Here is a 14031-nt window from a genome sequence, read left to right as displayed (position 1 = left end):
TGGGAGGCAAGGAAGGCCAGATCCATTGGCCTTTTGGAAGACACTTTCTGTTGTTAATGTGTTACAACTTAAACACTTTCTGTTAAATGTGTTACAAGCATGGCATAGGGCATCCTCCTGTGTGGGAAAACTGCTTTAGAGTCTATTCCAATGGGAAACATTTTGCACACACAATCCAAAAACTTCTATTCTTCTTCACTCTCATTGGTAGTTCTGAATATTAGGGTATGTCTCCTGACAGGATCAAAAACTACTAACATACGTATATACAATTTCAAGTGGAAAAATTGGAGGCAGGAATCAAGTACGGGTTGCTTTGCATTTTCCTTTGTCTGTGCAAGTCAGTGTTTTACTGAGCCAACTTTAACAGCTCAACTTTAAGACCATTGTAAACAAACCTTCCTGGACTACCAGCATTTACATCAGAAAAGGGAAATAAAGTTTCTTATGGGCAGCAGCAAGCAGGTGTTTGTGGCATTTTAACCACACAGTGAACTCCATCTGCTGGCTGCTTTTCTGGATTGTCTACAAGTGAGCGCAGTTGCTAATGTCTGTCTTTCCTGCATTGAGATGATGAGATTTTACTGCTGTGGCATCAGAGATGCAGAAGATACTCACCCCTAAGAAGAAGAATGTTCAGGATTGGGGTAAGCTTTTGTATCCGTCTCTGTTGCCAAAGGGAATACATTAGTAGATGTTAATGAGAAGAGACAGCATGTAGTTAAAGGCAGATTAAACTGTGTTGAGGTGTACTTGGGTTAAATGCTCAAAGACTAAATCGCTTACTGTGCAGGAAACTTAAAGTGTAACTTTAGAATAGAAAAGGATATCAAGAACACAAAACACATCGAGAACGTTTTTTAGGCAGAAGGTTGTAGTGTATCAGAAGTACAAGGGCCCACCTGAAGGATTTATAAAGGCTGAAGTTAAAAACATTTTAACAACAAAACAAAGAACAACATTATATAAATTAACAATATCCATGTGTCTGTATGGTGCAAACAAATAATTAAGTACATGTGTAAATAAGAAAAACCAGCTTTCTCTCAAAGGAGTAATACAACAGGAAGTGTAGATGAAAATCACCATTAGTCAAACGTGGATACTGCGATCAGTGGCTGCAAGGGTGAGAAGAAATATGTATGCATGGTTGGTAGTATGCCTCATCCCTAGATGTTTATTATTTTAAAAGGAAGAATAGCTTTACAATGAAGAAACTCGTCGGCCCTCTTATAGATCCAAGTATAGAACCTATTAACAGCGTGCAGCCGCTTCCCCTTGGATGCTGAAAAGGGCGCCATTCCGTTAAGGGATGAGGAGGGGACGGTGTGAAGAAAAAGAGACGGATAGTAAACCTCCCGAAGATTAAAAGTGAGCTGCGTATCACATAAAACCACCGCGTTTATGGGTGCACCTGTGATGATAAACCAGCAGGTCCGGAGAAGAGGCAGCGCCTGGCGCCTGGCGGGCAAGGCTCTGGCTGACTGCAGGGCTGGCTCCGCCCCTTCATCTGGCTGCTGGCGTCGGAACCCTATGGGCGGTGTGTGTGGTTGCTAGTTTTTATGATGCTAGCCTTTCCCATGATGTCCAATTTTCAATACGTGTAAGTTTTATAGTTAGAGAAGGAAGGGGGGGAGGAATGCACAATTCCGTTCTTGAGCATGTGAGTATGACCTAGGGGTGGGTTTTTCTTCCTCCCCGCCCTGGGGACAGGACCCGCCTGAGGGCTGGGCTCGCCCGCTACGTAGCTTTGGGAACTCCGCGCGCCAACGGTCCAGGAGAAGGAGCAGAGGAAGTTGCCAGGATGCTGGAGCCTTAGAAAATCAAAATTCATTCTGTATCAGCGACCTCGTGGCGCAATGGTAGCGCGTCTGACTCCAGATCAGAAGGTTGCGTGTTCAAATCACGTCGGGGTCATGAATACCTGTTTTCCCATGTGAGCTAGAAGGGCCAAAGCCCTGGCATTTTCAAATATACAGACATGACTTACCCAATTCTTCTCTATGCTGACAAGAAACTCGGCCATTTATATGAAAATCGCCCCAGCATTGAGATCAGAAATTAAGCAAAGAGCCAAATCAATCAGATGATCAAATGGAAGCTGGAAATGTAAGCTCGCTGTAGTTTATACCAGCGTGCTTGTATAAGAATATTTAAATATGTAGAGGAACAATGGAATGAAGAATTCCGTTTTAAACCCTCAGAGTTTTGTTTGGTTGGCTGATTAGTTTTGATCCAGGTGTTGGAGACTTCGCTACAGGACTTCACACTCCATTTTTAAGCCGAGGTTGGGGTGACCAAAAATTTTCGCTGAAGTCCTTTGCTCACACACTTCAAGCTCTGGAGGACAGCAGAGACTTAAAACCCAGGAATGAGAGAAATTAAAATTCTTATAAATGAATTGTTTCACTCAGCTGGTTTAGGAAGGTTTTCCGGAATATTTCGAATGCTGCTGGTTTCTTTTACCGTTCTAAGTAGCAGAATTTAAATGGATTCTAAGCCATGGTCTCCCTGATGAAGACAGGAAATGCCTGGACACTCATTCATAGCTCCTTCTTGTTTAACTCACTGCCCAACACGAACTCTAAAGTCATTAGATTCTTCAACCTTTCAAATTTTTATAGTCAAGGAATCTCTTTTTTAGCATTATATCCTAAGAATCAATTCTGTGAAAACACTTTATTTTAAATGTCTACTGTTCAAGGTTGTAAATTGATAAACGTTCCCCTTCCCATATGAATAAATAAGGTTTTAAAAGATCTACCTGTCAGGTAATACTCTATCCTTGCAACATCCTTATCATTACAAAGGCAGAATTTGCTGGGAACTTCTGTGTGTGAGTGCGTGTGGGCACGCGTGTGTGTAGATTTTTCAGTGATCAATTTTAAACACTAACTCATCTTATTTAAAATTAGCAAGAATTTGTCTTCCCATTATACAAAGATCAAAATAATCATACTTTTTATAAAAACCAATGCAAAAGTGTTTTTCTGAAAAAGAAAAAAGGGGAAGAAAAAGAAAACAATTTTTTTAGTGTGTGTGTGTGTGTGTGTGTGTGTGTACTGACACAAATTAGTGAGCTTCATCACAATAAGGGGTTAACTTCATTAAAAAACAACGACAACAGCAATAATGTATTTAGTCATAGCCACGGAGGCTAAAAGTCCAAACCGTATAGTAGGAGCTTTGAGAAAGGCTCCAAGGCCTGCGATAGAATCCTATGTGGGAGAAAGAGTCCAGTCTTGAGCACTAAGATCAGAGAGAGAGCAAGAGAGACAGGCTTACTCCTTTCATGACAACTATCCAGGGCTTGTAGGACAATTTCCCGTCTCCAGTGACTAGTGAACCTCATCATGGCCACTTCTAAGGTGCTGCCCCCTCGGAACACACCAAGCAGAGGAAGAGGTACCCCAGGCAGGAACACTTTTCAAATGACTCCCTCATATCTCTGAGTCAGTGCAGCCACCTCAGCAGGTGTCCATTTAGTGGATAGTCTTATATTTCTTTGTTACAAAGGATCTTTACCTTCCAGATTTTCTTGAAGAAAAAAAGCTAATGAGTATTTCCAAGTCTTAAGGTTTGGAACATGGTCTGTAGAGGGCCAACTTGCAGTCTGGCACCGCCCTCTAGTGGCTACATGAGAAAAATGACATGAACCCTGGGTGTGCCAATCGCTTTAATAATAAACAGAGCCAGCATATGGGTCCATCTTATCCAGGCCTGTAAGATTCGATGATTTAGAAATGTCTTCTAGAAGAAGCTTCTGTTTGTGCACATCACACTCTGAAAGATGGGGCTGCTTCCAAAGTAGTCTATCAGAGTGAACATTTAAGAACCGGAGTCAAGGCCTGGATCACATGATTGGCAGAGCCTGAGCCCAGAAACTCTTGAGATTGCCTGTGTGTGATCATGCTTTGTAATGCTTGTCGCATTCTGCTCTAGGCAGGCGATAAACCAATCTCCCAGGTGCAAGGTATCCCTGGAGCCACTCGTGCCGCTAGCAGGAGGCTACAGCCCACTGTTCTGTTTTTCCAGAAAAAGCTCAAAAAAAAAAAAAAAAAGAAAATCAAAATAAACAAGCAAAAGGCAGAAGGAAGGAAGGAAGAAACAAACAAAGAAACAAATAAAAGCCACAAACACATAGCACTGAGCTCATTTTGTGTTAGCCAGTTAATTTCTCCTGGGCACAGTACCCAGTGATGCTTCCCTGAAGAATACTGGTTGTCCCTTTGCCAGTGGATGTTGATTGTATATAACTTCCCAGCTAAAAAGTGAGTCCTGTCAATGTCTCCCTCTCCATGCTAGCACATGGTCTAGCTTGAACCTGTGTGTGCTGTCTTTGTGAGCTCATATGTGCATCGGCCCTGCTGTATCGGGAAAGATTGTTACGCTGTCTTGCTCTCCGACCAGAGGATGCCTGGAGATCTGCCCTGGCTGCATTGAGATAGAGGATCCAGAGGAAGGAACCGCCACAATCCCATGCCGCCTGACGCACGCTGAACGAGGGATTGATTAGGAGACTGCCTGTGAGCCCCTCTGCAACTTGCTTCTGAGTCAGGTACCCCGTGTGCGTGTGTGTTGTGGAGTGATGCTTGTCATCGTAGTGAATAAACTTTGAGATTGAAGTTTCTGGACTGCCTCTCCTTCCCAGCCTTAAGCTGGGCATGACTGGCGTAGTCGACAGGATTCCACCTTCAAGGTGGGATCCCAAGAAGGAAACTGGACCCTCTAAGAACCATGCTAGTCCTGATTATTTTAAATTCCACCAAATTGGCAGCAAGCCTCTGGTCGTACAAAATTAATCGCAGCCCAGGAACAGAGCTAGGCAGAGCTCTAAGGGAGGTAGTGAAAGAAAGGACCACCCCACCACCCCCAAAGCCAAGTGCTGCTGAAGCTAGGAAGAACCAAGGGGAGGGATCCCATCACTAGACCACACCACCTTAATGCCAACTGCTCCCTACTTAGTAGGAAGAGCAGAAGGAAACCCACGAGAGACTGGCTTGTGGGCCAAACACCTGCTGAGAAGGGCGGATAGATTATTGGAAAAAGTAATAAGAAACCCACTCCAAATTAACTTCGGGTAGAGTATAAAAAAATAAACTATTGGGGGTTGGGAATTTAGCTCAGTGGTAGAGCGCTTGCCTAGCAAGTGCAAGGCCCTGGGTTCAGTCCCCAGCTCCGAAAAAAAAGAAAAAAAAATAAACTATTAAAGTGCACATATATTAACACCAGAATGAAGAAGCTATTTAGTGGCTTCAAAGTCATGAAAGTGAGCCCAGATGCCACGGATCCCACAGAGAGGAAATGGCTTGGAACAAAGAATAAGGTCAAAGGAAAGCTGGGTTGAAGGAAGTGAAGATTGGGGCGCCTCTAACAAATCCACAAGGAGTAGACCACTGCTAGGGCATGCAGCTGGTAAAGAAGTTCCTGCTGTACTGAGGAGAACCATATTGTTCATCGTTACAGACTAATGTGCAAAGAGCTGACCGCTCAGGTAAGAATGGGGGTGAACAATCCCTTTAAAGATGCTCTCCTAACCCAGGGCCCAGGCAAGCCAGCCACATCCCCCCCAGTGACATCTCCCAAGGTTAACACACCTACAAGATTCACAGGACTTGGTAACAATGAGGAGGAGCAGCTCGAGCAACAAATAGAAATGAGGCCATGCACTCCTCAAGAACTAAGTCAGTTGAGACAAGAGCGTGCCCGGAATGGAATGAAGGCTGCATCCCATATGATAAAGCTCTGGGGGAAAGGTGCAGACTCAGTCATGCTGTCAGAATTAGAGATGAGGAAAATTGAGGACACAGTAGAGAATCCAGCAGTGCGTGAACTTTAGAGTAAGTCCTGGACACTGCTTGAGGCTCTGTATTGCGTCTCCTGGGCTGGATAACGGCACTGGAGGTAACTTCCATCGTTAGACCTTACGCAATTTGAAGCAGCAGCAAAATGGAACACTTTCCAAGAGGCCCTTCAGCTAGTGAGAAAACTAGGAGTACTGTGGTTCATACATGATGAAGTAGCTATACCACAGGCTGCCGCATTTACACCACAATTCAAAAGAATTTTCATTAAGGAGGTACCACCACACGTGAGAATTAATTTGGCAGGACCACTTCAAAGTTGCAGAACCGTCTCTAAGGTAATTGGATACAGGGAGTTAGACCAAGAAAAAGTAGTAACACTAAATATAAGGAGAAAGCCATTTACATTAAGGAGAACAGCCAGATTTTTCACACCACTCACAAACATTAGACCCTTTGGCAGAAAACCTGGAATGCCATTTATAACCAGAGCCCCACAGAGGTGTACAGCAAATAGGAATTTTGGAAGGAAGAAATGTAAGCCTTTTTTAGGGAACAGAGGGCCACCACAAAGGTGGCCACCAGTACGAAGAAACGGTCAGTGCCCAATTTTGAGAGAGCAAACACATATATCTTTTAACAGGAATCAAGTCAGGTGCCAATAAGACTATATATTACGTTGCCCCTAAGAATTAAGAATAAAACGATGTTAGATGGCTAATTGACACAGGCAATAATGTTAATATATAATAATATATTATATATTATAATAGCTTACTCTCTGCCCCTTCTTTCCCCCTCCCTCTCTCTCTCTATCTCTCTCTCTCTCTCTCTCTGCCTCCACTCCCTTCCCAACTCCTCTTTCCATGCCCTAAATAAACTATTCTATACTAATATATAAACACTATTATGCACGGGGTGGCAGGAGAATCCATAGTACCAGTATATAAGATAGAATTAATGGTGTCTGACAAAATAATTCCCTTGGGTTTTGCATGTTGCAGTGCACCAGAAAGTATTTTAGGCTTCCCAACAATTTTTAAATTTTTTCCTGATTTTCTAATTTTAAAAAGATTGCCAAAGTAAAACGTAATCTAGCAGAAGTAAAAATAGAACCTATAAGACTACCAACAAGTAGACCCTCGTTTATGCCACAATACCTAACTCAGGAGGAAGTGGGGAAATATCCGAAGCCGTTGAAACCCTACTAAAGGAAGGAGTGATTAAACCAACTCAGTTTCCATTTCAACAGTCCAATCTGGCCAGTTTTAAAACCAAATGGTAAATGAGGAATGGCAGTAGGTTATAGGAGAATTAATGAATCGTCCTCTAAACTACCAGGACGATTACCAGATGTAGAAGATATTTTCATGAGAATTAAGAAACCAGCACTGGCGTGGAGAGATGGCTCAGTGGTTTAGAGCACTGACTGCTTTTCCAGAGGTCCTGAGTTCAATTCCCAGCAACCACATGGTGGCTCACAGCCATCCGTAATGGGCTCTGATGCCCTCTTCTGGTGTGTCTGAAGACAGCTACAGTGTACTCACATACATATAAAATAAATAAATATTTAAAAAGAAAAGAAAGAAAGCACCACCAAAATGGCTGGCAGCTATAGATCTGTCAGACATGTTCCTTGGCATACCCCTGCATCCGCAAAGCAGAGGATACATCACATTCACTTGGCAAGGAAGACAGTGCCAAGTTTTTTAGACTACACAAGGACACATAAACAACCTAATAATTGCCCATAATGTTCTCAGACAGTCACTGGATAAGGTCATGCCAGTACCTAACTGTACTATATATGTGTTATGTTGATGACCTTTCAATAATAAGACAAGAAAAGGAAAAAACAGTAGACCAAACCAAAGTATCGAGAGATGATGGTTGGTCTGTCAATAGGGATAAGGATCGGGACCAGTTACAAAGGTCATGATCTTGGGTATAATGTGGTCCACTACAAGACCAGAAATACCTACAGAAGTCATAAGTAAATTAGAACAGCTTAAAACACCAACTAATCAAACAGAGGTAGAACATCTCATAGGACAATTTTGATGTTGGAGACAACACCCACCATGCTTATGACTCATTCTGCAACCTTTGTAGAATATTACGAGGAAAGTAAACTATTTTATTTGGGATAAACCCCAAGAACAAGCTGTGAAAACAGTGCTAGAATATATAAAGGAATACTCTAAGCTACAATACATCCAACCAGATGATCTAGTATATCATGGTTTAAATATGCTTAGCCCAGGGAGTGGCACTATTTGGAGGTGTGGCCTTGATGGAATGGATGTGTCACTGTGGACGTAGGCTTTAAGACCCTCATTCTAGTCTCCCATTAGCAGCCTTCAGATGAAGGTGTTGAATTCTCAGCTCCTCCTGCACCATGCCTGCCTGGATGCTGCCACACTCTTGCCTTGATGATAATGGACTGAACCTCTGAACCTGTAAGCCAGCCCCAATTAAATGTTGTCCTTATAAGAGTTGCCTTGGTCATGGGGTCTGTTCGTAGCAGTAAAACCATAACTTAGACTTAGTATCTTTAGACATAGTGTACGTAAAACAGTATGGACACTGGAATATCTTTCCCCCCAAAAATGGTAGAGAATGGCCAGTAGGCTTCTGTTGTAAAAGCTTCCCATGATCGGAAAACGAATTCTCTCTATTTGAGAAAATAATTTGAACAGCATGCAAGGTCTTAAAATTTTTGCCACAACATGCTGCAGAACAAGCAAGTAATACTCAGGACCACCATCCTGATCCTAGACTGGATCAAGGCACCAGAGGAAGCATGGGCTGGTCTACCCATGGAAGGGAAAGTCCTACAGTGGAAATGGTATTCAGTGGAGCTCCTTCACTCTGGTACCCCGTCTGCAAAGGGGTCAGTGCCAAAGGCATCAGAGTTGATGCTTCAGACTGACGGCCCTATGACTCCACATGGATTAGCAATCATCCCAAGTGCCTCCCCAGAAACAAGCACCACCATGACACTGGGGACAGGGGATTACCAGCCTTCCCTGGTTAATGCCTGGTTTATGGATGGTTTCACAACCAGTAAAAAGAGCAAGGTCTGACGATGTAGAATCAACCATACAGCCCACAACCACAATAAATCCTCACAAACCAATGGATGGGACATACTGCTTGAATATACCTGTTCAACCCTCGCCCCTGTTATCGGGGATGCTGCCTTTGTCCAAGCTGTGTGGAAACAGATGCCCCAAATGCTTGAAAGCAAAATTAGATGAAACCTTTAAGATAGGAATGGAGCATAACAGATTGGCTAGGTGTAGCAGAATTTCCTAATTTACCCTGATATGGCAACCTAACGCCATACAATGAACCATCCTGGGACTACGCTATTAGAACTAAAAAATTCACCGACCTAAAACAAGGGTGGGAAACAATGACATGGGGCATACATTATAGACAGCCATGAGGGCTTACTGATCCCAGCCAGGGACAGCAGTGACACCCCGGAGAAAACCCAATCTTGCACATATAGTATACTACAACACGTATGTGCTACCTGGTAAGGAGTAGGAGACAACACGGCAAAGACACAGACCCCCAGTAGAGCTTATAGTTGTCTGAGCAAAACTTCAATAGCACAGAAAAGTTCGGATGGAACATTAAGAACAAAATAAGGGGGGCTGGGGATTTAGCTCAGTGGTAGAGCACTTGCCTAGGAAGCACAAGGCCCTGGGTTCGGTCCCCAGCTCCGAAAAAAAGAACCAAAAAAAAAAAAAAAAAAAAAAAAAAAAAGAACAAAATAAGGCCTTCAGCGATATCATATAATTGATAAATAGAATATCTCAGTACTATCTGGATACCAATAAGGGCGATACCATTCAAGCTTGATACTTACAATAAAACTGACACATAGAGAATAGCAAACATAGCAGGATCCTAGCAAAGCGTTACCCTTCTATAGGAGGACTTAATGGGCAATCACATAGTCCTCATGCTTGCTGATGAGCACCAAGGTAATGAGACCTTTTGGGACACAGGTAATAGAATGAAGTCCTATAGTGAGTTGAGATCAATCTGTGATATAGTACTAGACACCCAAAGGCTAGATTTCCCAATACCGTGGGACATTAAAGTAAATGATAGTACAAAAACTATACCAGACAAAAATGTTACCATATTTCCAGAGACACAGCAAATACCAGCCTTCAGATTTTCAGGGTGGACACAGGTGCAATATGTTAAACCACATATTATCCTACAAAACGTACAAATGTTAGGCACACCACGGGAATTAAAGGATTAGAGATTATTGTACTCCATTCCAGCGATACAGAATCAGACAGTGCAATGGCGGAAAACTTGGGATTTAGATACGAAGGGTGTTTCAAAAATTAAACATGATAGCTTATCATATTATTTTCATTATTAACTCCCCAATCCACAATATAAAGAATGGATGATGTTGGATTTGACAGCCCACAAACCTAAGGCAAACCTAAGTGTAAAAAACCCACAAACCTAAGTATAAAAAAAATATGATTGGGGAACCATGGGATATAATTTATTATTTTCCCATGACCAGGAAATTGTGACACAATTCAGAACACTCAAATATACCATGTATGGTAGACAGAGGTAACATAAAATGTAATTATACTTTGCAGATCAAATTTAAAAGAACCCACTATCCTACAGGATAAATTATTCCACCACCAGGTAAACCAAAACTGAAACAGCTCCGTTTATTGAACCAGACACGGCATTGCCAGCACAAGTCATCCTCTTGCCAAGAATTAGGCCCATCCAGTTAAAAATTAATTTAGTGACACCACGATGGCCCAAAACATATTGATCGGATAGATTTTCTTATGAGCTACAATATTTCTCACTGAATAAATTTGGAATAAACCCCCCTACAAGCATTAGCAGTGGGAGCTTTTGTGGCTGGAGCAATCCTAGGAGGATGAAGGAGTGTAGCAGCGGCCATTGTTCAACGTATTAAAGCGAACTCTATCATATAAAAAAAAATCAATGCAGACACAGTCAAAGCATTACATGCAGCATGGCAGCCAACTGATGCATTACACATGATAGTTAATGCCATGGAAACTGAGACACTGGTATTCCAGGAAGCATACAGCCAGGAATACAATAAGAGCTTAAATCTCATTACTGCTAATCATAACCTGATTATGTGCCAAATTTATAAATCTAACGTAGGAAGTATAACTAGAGAGTTAGACGTGTTGCTTACAACAGGAATGGACAGACGAGCCCCGGAATTTCAAACTATTCTGGGCCCTGAAAGAATGTCTTGGGGTTGGGGATTTAGCTCAGCGGTAGAGCACTTGCCTAGCAAGCGCAAGGCCCTGGGTTCGGTCCCCAGCTCCGAAAAAAAGAAAAAGAAAAAAAAAAGAATGTCTTGCTGTGCTGAAGGCCTGTGCAAACTAAACTTAGCACAAATGTATTCAGATAACGCACATGGATACATGAGTAAAATAACCACAACCTTATGTAGTGTATAAAACACCATATACGCAGGAGGAAACCTGGGTAATAACAAACGGCCACTTTTTTTCATATGGATACATGTTAATAACACACCAACACACATCCCCTTGGAATAAACTTACAGACTAGGACCCGACACATTTTTATCTCCACGTGTACTCATAAGAAAAATGGAAGAAACAGCGTTGGCATATTCCACTGCACCTCAGACTGTACAAACCCTGGGTGACTATAAATTCTTGGTATGCACCAATAATGAAACTATAGCTAAATGCAGTTATTTAAGTGAAACAACCATGCGTGGTAATCACGTAGAATGGAATATAACTAGAGGGTGATATCTGGTGCTTAATTGTTCACAGACGGTAGTATACGGTCAGACAAGAATAACCATAGTAAACCACCAATGAAAATATTACTTCTCATCTGATGCACAATTTGACTTAGAATTGAAGAAAGACCACATGGATAAATTTCTTAAAATCGTTAGAGGAATTGATGAGATAGAAGAGTACAGTGAGAAACAACTACGGAGCATACAGCAAACACTCCTGAACCAAGAAAAATTATTGGTGCATAAGACAGCAGAATTACACACTACTGGCCTACCCAGAGCAAACACCTACATTCATAGAGACTGGAATAAGGAATTGAAAAGGTACGGCATATGGGACCAGTTAGCTAGAATTGTTCATTTTGATGTTGTCTGTTACCCTGTACATAATTGGGTTCATTAGTAGAAAGATATTAGCCCAAAAGATCAGGATACCCAAGAAACAACTCACAGACCATATGAAGCTCAAGAAGAAGGAAGAACAAAATGTGTATGCTTCAGTCCTTCTTAGAAGGGAGAACAAGGGCTGGAGAGATGGCTCAGCAGTTAAGAGCACCCGACTGCTCTTCCAGAGGTCATGAGCTCAATTCCCAGCAACCACATGGTGGCTCACAACCATCTGTAAAGAGATCTGATTCTCTCTTCTGGTGTATCTGAAGACAGCTACAGTGTACTTATATATAATAAAAATGAATAAATCTTTAAAAAAAAAAAGAAGGGAGAACAAAATACTCATGGGAGGAAACACAGGGACAGAAAGTGGATCAGGGACTGAAGGAAAGGTCATCCAGAGATTGCCCCACCTGGGGATCCATCCCATATGCAGCCACCAAACCCAGTCACTATTGCTGATACCAAGAAGGGCAAGCTTAGAGGAGTTTGATAAGACACAGAAAAGACCTCCCATATTCGTGGGTTGAAAGAATTAATACTGTGAAAATGACCATCCTAACGAAATCAACCAACAGACTTAAAGCAACATCCATCAAAATTCCAGGGCCATACTCCACAAAAACAGAAAAGGCAGTCTTAAAATTCATATAGAGTATCACATGTGGTGGTGATACACCTTTAATCCCAGCACTCAGGAATCAGAGGCAGGGGGATCTCTATGAGATCCAAGACAGACAGCTTGGTCTACACAGCAAGTTCCAGGATATCCGGAGCTACATGGTGAGACCCCATTTTAAAAAAGAAAATCATTTGGAAACAACACCCTGAACAGTAAGGAAAATGCTAGCAGTATCATGCTATCTGATTGTGAGCTAACTGCAAAGCCATAGCAGAAACAGCACAGGATTAACACAGCAACAGACAGGTAGGCCCATGTACTAGAACAGAGCATGCAGGTACAAGTCCACACAGCTACAGACACACGATTTTCTTTAAATTAAAATATAGTTAAAACATTTCCCCCCTTCCTTTCCTCACTCCAACCCCTCTCCTTTCACTCCCCACTCCCTTCCAAATACATGGCCTTTTTTTTCCTAATTGCAGTTGTTACTCTGCTTGCACTCATGTGTGTGTGTGTGTGTGTGTGTGTGTGTGTGTGTGTGTGTGTGTGTGTGTGTGTGTGAATCCTGCTGAGTTCTTGTAGTGTTGCTTGTATGTATATGTTCCAAGGTTAACTGCTTGGTATTTGATCACCAATGAAAGGGGCCCATCCCTGGGTAAGACTAATTCCTCCCTAAGCATTCCCTAACTGTATTTTCGTTGTTGTTGTTGTTGTTGTTGTTGTTGTTGTTGTTGTTGTTTGGGGCTTTGGGGTTTTTTGTTTTTGTTTTGTTTTATCAAAGGTGAGAACCCATGAAATTTCTTTGTTCTAGACGTGTCCATTGGTGCTGTCCTTTTTTCCGGCCTTGTATAAGCAGCAAGTTTGCTGAAACACTGTGTGAAGCTTCTCACCCAGATTTCCTGATCTCTGCTCCATCAGTCTTTCCACTGCCTCTTGCTGTAAGGTTCCCTGAGCCCGGGGTTAGGAGTTGTGTTGAACACGAATCCACGAGGGGCTGGGTTCCCTATAACCAATTGTTCTCTGCATTTTAATCAGTTGTGGTTTTCTGTAATGATTCATCTATTCCAAAAAGAAGCCTCTTTGGCTGGGGTGAGAGCTATGCTTATCTGTATGTATCAGAATAAGTATTTAAAGCTGGGTATGGTAGTGCACCTCTTCAATCCTAGTACTGAGGAGGCACAGGCAGGCAGATCTCTCAGTTTGAGACCAGCCTGGTCTGCAAAACAAGTTCCAGGGCTACACAGAGAAACCCTGTCTCCAAAAACAAACAAACAAACAAACAAACAAACAAAATACAAACCTTTAATTACATTTTTTTTAAAAAAGAGTAAGTATTTAGTTTGCAGTTAGGCATTATAATTGGACAACAGTTGCACAAAAAA

General features: G+C 42.2%; 1 non-coding gene across 1 annotated transcript; it reads left to right on the top strand.

Annotated features, from left to right (window-relative positions):
* Positions 1-1845: 1845 nt before the first annotated feature.
* Positions 1846-1917, top strand: Trnaw-cca3 (transfer RNA tryptophan (anticodon CCA) 3). Its single transcript has one exon. It is a non-coding gene; the product is annotated as a tRNA-Trp (tRNA).
* Positions 1918-14031: the final 12114 nt, after the last annotated feature.

The sequence above is a fragment of the Rattus norvegicus genome, chromosome 10 (assembly GCF_036323735.1).
Source record: "Rattus norvegicus strain BN/NHsdMcwi chromosome 10, GRCr8, whole genome shotgun sequence".
Classification (NCBI taxonomy): domain Eukaryota; kingdom Metazoa; phylum Chordata; class Mammalia; order Rodentia; family Muridae; genus Rattus; species Rattus norvegicus.
The sequence above is the reverse complement of the archived record's forward strand: the minus strand, read 5'-3'. Positions and strand labels throughout refer to the sequence as shown.